The sequence below is a fragment of the Falco cherrug genome, chromosome 10 (assembly GCF_023634085.1).
Source record: "Falco cherrug isolate bFalChe1 chromosome 10, bFalChe1.pri, whole genome shotgun sequence".
Taxonomy (NCBI): Eukaryota; Metazoa; Chordata; class Aves; order Falconiformes; family Falconidae; genus Falco; species Falco cherrug.
The window spans coordinates 16,525,833-16,535,931 of NC_073706.1; positions in this window are offsets into that span (position 1 = coordinate 16,525,833).

The following is a 10,099-nucleotide window of genomic DNA, read 5'->3' on the forward strand; positions in this document are numbered from 1 at the left end:
AATGGGCTGTCTGGGCCAGGGCGCTGTGCTGCCCACCACCCCAGGCAGCCACATCATGAGCTAATTAAGAGACATCATAGAAAAAGCAGCATCTCACGTAGAGGTTGTTCCAGAAAAGCACTTTCCTCCTCCCAGCCACAGTGCAGTCATGGCTCGCAGCCCTGTGTGATGCTGTGCCTAGGCAAAGGACACTTGCCCATCCGAGTGTTTGTGAGCATCACTCACACCCCCCTCAGCCTTGTTTTTGCCAAATCCCCAAGCCAAGCCCCACTGAGCTCCTCTTTGGAGCCTGCGGTCCCAGCTACCCTGCGTGGCACTGTGCTCCTCCTGCCCAGGTCGTTAATGGAGTGTTAATGAAGACCAATCCCAGCCTGCTCCCCAGACACTGCCCTGGGGCCTCCTGCCCGTTTCTTCTCCTGGTCCCACCCATTGTCTTTTAAACAGTTCTTTTAAATTCCATCTTCTCCAGCTCAGACGCTAACTTCCCTAGTAGCACTTCTAGCACTGCTTCACTGAAATCCCAGCAGCTGAGTCTACCCCACTCCTTTTGGCTTAAAAGTAATTATCACAGAGAGACAGCGGGGGAGGTCTGCACAATCCACCCTGAGCGAACCCAGCCAGCTTCTCCAATTAACGCCACGTCCTGAATGTCACTGAGGTCACCCCAGTCAGGACACTCTACAATACTTGTGGCCAAGTGTCTGGCCCTGCACCAAGTTAAAGGGCTCCAGAAATCCGCTGGCTGTGGAGCTGATATAGCACATAAATCCAGAGAAAGAGCAGACGGACGTGCCTCCCCCTACCTCAATATCCCTGTGAGCTGCCCAGCACTGGCTCCCCTTGCGCCAGCCGGCTGAGCATGCCCACTCCCCATCCCCACAGCAGCCAGCTGAGCATGCCCACTCCCCATGCCCACACCGGCCAGCCGGGCATGCCTGCCCCCCATTCCCACAGCTGCACATGCCCGCTTCCCAGTCCCATGCCGGCCAGCTGAGTGTGCCTGCTGCCTATGCCTACACATGCAGTTGGTGAAAGCTGTGCCCGCCTGGATGGCACCCAGCTCATCATGAGAGCCAAAAATCTTTTCTACTTCCAAAAACATTTCAAGCCTGGCTTGACAGTTCCCTCAGTTGATTTTCTGCTCTACCAACAGCTGATTTGTTGTATCATCCCGTTACACACTCGCCTCTGCAGTGCACTGAAGAAGCATCACACCTTCCAAATTCCTCTTTGGATACCAATTTTTGCCTGCCATTTCACAGAAACCCGTGGCTTCAGAAGACCTTGTTATCAGCATGTGGCCACCTGCAGCTGAGCTAAGCCTCCTGTGACCGGCACAGCACACACAGTCCCACCCTGGGCTTGTGCTGGTGCCTTGGCAGGCTGGACACGCCGTCCACATTACTCATCTCCCTTGGGAAAGGCAGACCGCACGCGGGTGATGAGCCCTGCACACCCTGTCGCCATCACAGGCACGCCAGCTCCTGCGCAGGGAGGCCTCTGCAGGGACCTGTGCTACAGCACGGCAGCTCCCGGCGTGGCGAGGGCTGGCGGGGATGGCTGGGACCAGCTGGCATCTGCCGGGGCCGAGCTGCCCAAAACCTGGGCAGCTGCCTGCATCGGCCCCCCCAGCATTGGCGGGGCAGGGGGTCCCAGCATCAGCGGGGGCAGAGGGTCCCCTCCCCGCCACTTCTGCTCTCTTACCATGTCCAGGAAAGTAGTAAATAGACAGGAATTAAAAATGAACGGCTGTGTAAATGAACGAGAGCAAGGAAGAGGGATGAGATTATTATTACTGAAATCATATTGTGTGGAAGCGTTTGGGTGATGCCATTGTTGCATATAAACCGCTCGCTGCTCCGCTGTCATGCGGTGTCACTGGATAAGCATCTCCCATCCACAGCTGAGGCTGCTTTTTATTGCTCTGCAATGCTCCCAGAGTCACAGCACTTCCAGGCTGTGAAGAAACAAAAATGCTAATCAATACTTTTGTCATTTTTGGGATTGATTATTCTAATTAATTCTGGGAGCCGTTCAGCCAGGCTGTGAACAGATAGCTGCTGGCACACAGGGTGGCAGGCGGATTGGGATCTCGTTTATCCCATCATATAATTCAGGAGATGAAATCTCTCTAGTGGCAATGAGTAAAACTTCTTATTGATTCTGAAGTGCTTTGCTTGTTTATAGGAATAACACCTCCCATGCTCCACAAGATGTTTTATGCTTTGCTGTTCTCATGCACCATTTCCAGTGGTGACACAAGGTCAGAGGCTGAAATGGCCCAAATCTGCCAAGGATAGAAGTGGCCAGGACCAAACCTTGGCTTGATGGCCCTGTGTTGGGAAGTTGCCTCTTTGCTTAACTGGGGCAAGCAAAACCTATTTTAGCTTCCAGATTGAAATGAAAGAGGAGCTTACCATTTTTCTTTTATTTTACTTGTGTTTAACTAGCCAGTTTCCTAGGAGCCCTTTCAAAAGGTGCTCAGATCCATGCTGCTGTTCTCTATCACCATCACGCACAGAGCAATGTCAGTTTGAGTCTCAGCATCCCCAAACCTCACCTGGAAAGATTCTGGCACCTGGTCCCAGGCTGTGCAGGAGAGCACCCCCTTACCCCATCCCACAGGCTCTGGGGACTCCGACCCTGCCCTGCCCACGACAGCCAGGTCTCAGCTCCGGGACAGGCTGGGAGGGGATGGGCTGCCCAAAGGTTGTGAGGAGCCAGAGGTAAATCTCAGAAGAACTGGATGTGGCATTTAAGAAAGAAACCCAGGCAAAGCAAACACCCAGAGGCTGGGAAGAAAAGAGACTAGTCAAGACAAGACTGAAAGTCACCAATGCCACAGCAGAATGGACGCCCGGGGCCATACCGAGCCCCTCTTCTGCTGCACACCGAGACAGGGGTCTGATGGCATCGAACTGGAGCAAAACCAGTGAGCTGGGGGCATTTTCTAATTTGCCATTTTTGAGCAGCAGCAGTATGGCAGCAGTAACAGGGATGTCTGCGGTGTGGTTTTGAGATGCCTCGTATTAACATTCTATTCCTCAATAAAATGCTGGGGAGAATCAGGGAAGAAATAATTACTAACATGAATAATAAATGCTTCACATCTGCAACACCATTCCCTGCCCGCGCTGGGTGCTTGGCCAGAAGTGCTGGTGGATCTCTGGGGCTGGGGCCAGGGGAGTCCCTGGGCTGTCAGGGACCTCTGGACTGGGCCAGTGCTCGCCAGCGTTTGCGTTTACTCAAGCCCACGTGGTGTGGGAGCACCCAAGGTGGTGGGATGCCTGAACCAGCCAGAGTCCCTGGGGTGGAAAGTTGCTGCCATCAGTCTCTCCCCCCTGCCCTGCTGGGAAGAGCCTTTTTCTCCATCCTCCACTGCCTTCCTTGGCTAGGAAAACGTTGGGACTTCTTAAATTTTAGGTTTTAGTTTGGAGGGAATAGCATTTCTCATGGAGAAACAGAATCAGCTTCCAAAACAGACGGAATTGAGACTCTTCTGAATAAAGCAAACAATGGCTTTCCTGTTGTTTTTCTTCTTCCAAAAGAAAGAAAAAAAAAAAAAGTATTTTGCAAATCCTGAGATTAACTGATAACAGAAGAGAGAATTTCCGGCCCCTAGCTGGAGGGTGAATCGTTTCCTTGGAGGAGCTGCGCTCTCAGCTGCCCTCAGCCCCCACAGCTGGATGGGCACAGCTGGGTGCCTCCTACCAAAAAGTGTTTTGCAACATTCTGCAAAAATTTTCTTATCTCTACTGATCCTTCATTTCATGATTTATGACTCCAACTCTGACCAATTAAGCTATAACCTTTCCAGAAAGGCAAGCACAGGAGTTAATCAATGTCTTTTTTCTACCCATGAAATGGCAAAATCATTTGTCATGGGCTGGCGGGGGGTGTCCGGCAGGGCCGGGCTGGCAGGGGTCTGGCTGTGCTGGGGCGCAGGGCACAGCAGCAGCCCAGCTCGTGGAGGGGAGCTCTCGCAAGGCTCCAGGGAAATAAATTTTTTTTTGAAGGAAAAAAAGTAGTAAGTATTAGCCTGGAGATGGAGATGGCCCATGTGTCAGGCAAAGATGCCAGCCCCAGGGGCACTGCCTTCCCTTCCCCACGGCCGCTCTCAGGGGCGGCTGGCCCCCCCGTGGCTTCTTGCCTCCTGCTCCGGTGTGATAGCTGGTACCCAGGTGGGCACTGAGCAGGGAGCTCTGGCCGAGGTTGGCGCTGCACTCTTCCTCCTCCTCACTGCCACGCTCCCGTCAAGCCCTGTCCTGCAGACCATGGGGCAGGAGGGACACTGAGGGACCAACCATAGCAAGATGGAGAGAAGAGGAAGGAAGAAACAAACAGGGCAAGAGGCACCAGGGCTGCAATGCTCCTGGCCAGAGCTGCATCCATGCCCTTGCCCTGGGCCAGGAGGAAATTATGTGCAGCAAGGCAAAGGCACAGGGACAACTGCAAGCGGGGCAACACAGACCCCTGGAGGGACCCCCAGCAGTGCTGGTGTCAGCAGAGCTGCCACGGGCCCATTCCCCTCACAGCAGCCCCCATGCCAGGGCTCAGCCACCAGCAGCTGCGGATGTTTTGAAGCACAGGATGGGGACTTGGCCTGTGTGGCAGCCAAAATGCAGTCGTGCCTGGATTTGTCCTCCTGGGGGGCAACCAAGACACCCGGTCTGGCTTCAGCAGGTAAACACAGAGGGAGCCTTTAATCCAAAAGGAAGCTGATACACAAAAAACCCAATGCAGCACCATCCTTGGCTTCACAAGGGCTTTGAAAGGGGCTGCGAGCAGAGATGTCCCGAAGCAGCTTCATTATCTCCAAGCTCCTGCTCTAACAGAGCAAACTTGTGTCTCGCCTGTCATCAGGCTGAGGTGCCTGCTGCTCCTGGGGCAGAGTGGCCATGAAAAAAAAGACAAACCAAAGAAACAAGTAATACCAAAGGAAAGCAGGAAGGGTGAAAGGTAACGCCAAAGGGTCGAACTCTGACAGCTGAACGTAAACTCCTTTGGTCTGAGCTGGCTGGGGCAGGGCCAGCCCAGATGTTTTACAAAATCCCAGCTGTGCCCTGTCCTGCTGGAAAACACAAGTGTGCCAGTGCTCACCTGGGGGCCTGGTGGACGCCCACCCCTGGGAAGCTGCTGACGGGACTGACAGGCGCAGGTGACCCACTGCATGGGGAAGCACATCACTCGCGTTCGAGTCCTGGGGCAATCATGCACCCTCGGCATTTAAATGTGGACACGTGCACTCACAGAGGAACACAAGGATGCTACACACACCAAAGCTGTGGCCGGCGAGTGCAGACCTCTCTTGGTTTTCTTCCACAAACCCCGTCGGAGCCTGCCTGCAATGAGGGAGGAGGATTACTGGGGAGAGGTGCCTCGGAGGAACAGGCAACCTGGGGGCTGGAGGGCTTGGGGGATTTCCAGCAAACTGCTGGGAAATGACACTGGGAGACTGGAATTCAGCTTACACCAGGTTCAACAAGTTTAGTTTACAAAACACTGTATCTCTGCTGACAGCTCCCCTGGCAGCACACGAGTCCATCCTGTGCAGCACCACAGCCCACCCTCCTGCGCTGCAGAACTGCGCCGGCAGCGGGACCGGCCTCATGTCCATCCTGGGGCCACCAGCACGGAACAGAGAGACAGCTGGAGAATCCACCTCCCCTGCACACATCGCTGCTGCCTGCCCGCAGCTGCCATTGCCCTGGGGTAGTGGGACTGGGGTGCCCCATCCCAGGGGAGCCCTTCCCGAGCGAGCGGCGGCACAGCAGGCAGCAGGGAAACCCTGCCCCAGCCCTCCTGCCCCACGATTGAGCTCCGAGACCAAATAAAACAAGAGACATGCCAGAGGTTTGTGTTTCTTCTTTCTTTTAAATAACAACATGGACTCGGCCTAAGAACAAAGATGGTGACATAACAAATTCCTCCTCAATCCCCCCTTTAGGAGCCAGTTGGAGTGACTTGCCCCAAGGCTTTCCAGAGAAAAGCCTTATCAGCTGGCCAGCTCAGCACTCCAGGAGATGCTGGTTTGGCGCTCTGCACTTCTTGGTAACAGCCTCTGGCTCGGTGTGTGCTGAGAGCCATGAGCCAAAGCCCAGGACTGCGTCTGATGACGACAGCACATCCCTCCTCCTGTCTTGTGAGCAGAGAACACTCTGACCCTGCGAGGCCATGTCTACTGCACACCCCCTCCGTGGCTGGGGCACCAGAGCATGCCATTTTCCCTGGGCCTGGCTGCAGGGCCAGGTGGAAAAACAATCTGCTTTTCCTTGGAAAAGCCAATTCTCCTCCCAAAGGAAAGGCCACCCGTTTGCTGCGCTGCGCTGCCTGGCCTGGCAGGTAGCTGCCCTTTCCTGCCCCACCGGCACTGCCCGCTGCACACGCCAGGAACAAGAGCCCCTTTGTGCCTGCTCCCGAGGCCACCACGGAGCCCCGGTGCAGTGCCCAGCTTGTCTTGCTCAACCACTCACCCAGCACCACAGCTGCCTGCAGCAACCAAAAGCCCTGAAGCAGGATTGGTGCCTGTACAGAGCCAGCTGCTGGCCCAGCCCTGAACAGTGGCATTTGCCCGTGCTGCAGTCACCGACCCCAGCTTCTCCCATCTGCTGCCCGGTCCTCCCTCTGCCCAGGCTACGGTGCCTTACAGACCCTGTCTGCCAGCACTGCCCAGCCCTCCGCTCGGTTCCTACCGGGCACAGAGCAGCTACAGGTTCCCCTCCCTTTTTGAAGTATTTTTCCATGCTCCTCTGCGGCCCCAGCATACAAGGAGTAACTGCTGTGTCCTACGTGCCAGGATCCCTACAGTCAGCCATGAACACTCCCCGCCGGCTCCGTCATCATAAGCAAAAACCACTTTCTCACCCTTTAACCTTTTCCCAAAGTCACATCCCAGCCCTGCTTCCTCCTTTCCAGACCCACCACCCCAGCACGGCCGGGGCAGGGACTGGATGATGCTGGGCTCCCCGCCGACAGGCTCTGGCTGCTGGGGTCCCTGCGCAAGGCAAGGAGCGGACCAGTCCCCGGCTGCGGCTGCGGGAGGCACCGGCTCATGGCTCTGCCAGGGCTCACGCTTTGGGGAACACCCAGGGCAGGAGGCAAATAGGCAGATCTGTTAAAAGTCAGTTCACAACTTCAGGGCGACTCAGAGGAAGACACTGTCCCTTTTTACGGCTTGTTTATCTGCCTGCACAAGAGACTGAGTCAGGATGTGTGGGTGCAGCTGGGGGCTGCCAGCCTCCCCGGCACACACCCAGCAGAGCAAACAGAGGCTTTGCCTGCGCAGGACCAGGGAAGGTGCTTTGAAGCAGCGCCAGGACTGGGGTGGGTGGGAGGGAAGTCACAGTCCTCTGCTGAACACCTTGAGCAAAGAGGAGTTATTTTGGGCATTCAGCAGCACAAACACCCTCTTAATGCAACCTTGTCTTGCTAAGGAGAGTAAAAATAATGCCATCAGTGTGGTTGGCCTTCCATGTGCAGCATTTTCCAGTGCCTGGGCAGACAGATGCCTCTGCAAGACGTGGTGGTGAGCAAAGTGGGCTCTACAGGCAGAAACAAGGGAGGTTTCCTCTTGCTGAGATGGTGGGACCAAGGCTGGGGTTTCCTGGGCAGTCCCATGGGTCTCAGCTCCTGCCACTTCTGACAGAGGTGCCAGCGCAGCAGGGATAGACGCTGTCAGTCATTCCTGCTCTGTGCTTGGCCAGAAAACCAGACAGAAATTAGTCCCTGCAGCCTGACCAGCACCAGGCACCCCAAACACACCAAGAGCCCTCACAGCAACAAACTGCTCCTGCCTCTTGAGCTGAGCAAGTGGAGTCTGTTCCGCTTGCTCTGCGGCTGACAGTGCCATTATGGGCTATCTGTCACGTTACGAGGAGCAAATTAAACACATCCCGAGCACGGGACCTCAGGCTGCTGGGTGCATCCAGAGTTTGCGTGGGGTACAGGCTTGTACAGGCAGAGTAGGACCCTGCACCCTGCAGCAAGAGCACAAACACTGCACTGTCACTGCCGATGGTGAAGGCTCCTGTGCCCAGGAAGCAGCGCTGGGAGCGGGGCCAGCTCAGGGCAGGTGAAAACAGCTGCCAGTGGGGTTTTGGGTTCCCCCTGCCGCCAGCCTTTCCTCAGCCCTGCCACTGCAGTGGCTTGGCAGAGGAGGGGGATTCCTGCACCCCTAATGCTTGGAGAGCTGGGCAGCCCCCTGGCCCCACACCCACAGTGAGCCTTTCATGCATCCATGAGAATGGCTTGACCCAGCTCTGCCCACGCTGCTGGCACTGAGGGGTCTGGGAGGAGGAAGAGGGTGAGAGCTCTGGGAGGAGGAAGAGGATGACATTTTCAGAGGCTACTCCTGACTCTGAGCAAGGAGAGCGGGACCCCATGGCAGTAATGGCACAGATACAGGCAGTACCTGCACAGTTCATCCCACGATGAGGTGAGCACAGCTCTGGGTTAGCAGCTGCAGGGGTGAGAAGGGCTGTGCCAGCACTGGTGGTCCCCCCCAGCACTGCCACTGCACACCCCCAGCCTGTGCACACACGTGGTGGAGCAGTGCATGGACAGCTTTCACTAAAACCACCTGCCCTGAGATGTCCCTCAGCAAGGATTTGCTGCACTCGCTCCAGCCTTCCTCCCAACCTTCCTGGCAGATGGTAACGAAGGATGGGGCTCCCCCAGCCATGGCTGCAGTGCTGGTACCAGCTCAGCTCCTTCACCGGGACGCTGCCTTTCCAGCCCCTCTGCCTACTACCTTGCTGGGTAACACTGCTGCAAAATCGGCCGTGTGCCCACCACAGCGGGGCCGGGGCCCAGCCACACCAGCAGTCCCCAGCTCGCGGGGCTTCTCCTGGGTCTCTGCTCTTGGCATGCTCAGATCTTACCGTGACACTGTCTGTACCAAAAAGGCCCTTGTGGAGCTGGAGGAATTGCACATCTCACTGCAAACCCTCCCGGCGCAGTGCTCCAGCATGCCCGAGCAGGAAGCATCGCTGGTGGCTGGGGGCCCCTCGCAGGGACCACCCTGAGCGCGGGGGGAGCAGATCCAGCTGCAGGACTGGGACAGGGCACACCAGGACACGGGACAGCCCAGGACAGCAGGCCTTTACCTGGGCACAGCCCCGTGCATGGGCCCTGTGGGACAACCCTGAGCACACCAAGCAATGGACCCCAGCCGCTTTCAGACGTTGCCATCCACAAGAAGGTTCTTGTTACCCGCAGCAGCCCTGGAGTGATGCACCATCCACCAGAGCTCCTGGGCGCTGGGAAGGGAGTGGGTCGAGGGGTCTGGGGGGACAGGGGGGGACCTGCTGCGCTGAGAAGGGTTCCCAGTATGCAGCTACCTCTGGCACAGGGGCTGCAGCGTCCTGCACCCGGCCAAGGGCCACACAAAGAGGGTTGGTATGGGGCTGCACCAGGGACAAACCCGTCCTTGGTCCCAGCCCTGGTCAGCTGAAATCCCATGAAGAAAAAGCAGTAACTGAACAAAGTCTGCTCCAGAGGTGAAACTTCTCAAGACCTTACTCATGACAAGCCAGGCCTTTGCTCAGGTACCGAGGGCACCCCAAGACCCCAAGGCCCCATGGAGGTGTGGGGTCTCTGCCCTCTGCCCCTGCAAGGTGGTCCCAGGTGTGTTGGGTCATGCTTGGGGTGCACAGGGAGGGACAGCCCAGGCCAGGCAGCCCCAGGGGGTACCGCTGGCGGTGCCGCGGGGCCAGAGATCCCGGGCCAGGAGCAGGACAGCCAGTGTGTGGGGTGAGGGCTGCCAGGGAAAGCGGTGGTCCCTGCTCCCCATGGCACCGTGTCCCGGAGAGGTTTCCAGCATGTTCCCTCTGGTCACAACGCCCCCCAGGGCCGCCTTTACGGGAAGGGAGACTGGCAGTGCCGAGCAGCCAGAGATGTCCGGGTATGGAGATAAGGCACGGGGGAAGAAAACTTTATAAGGAGAAAACATTCCCCAAGTTACTGGCACCTCGGTGTGAACTGCACAGCCCCTCTCCTCCCCCTATTTTTTTTTTTGTCCCCTCCCCTGAGCTGGCAGCGCTCCCAGCCCCAGCTGGAGGGGGGAGTGGGGGGGGCCGAGGGGCTGCGCAGGGCGGGCAGG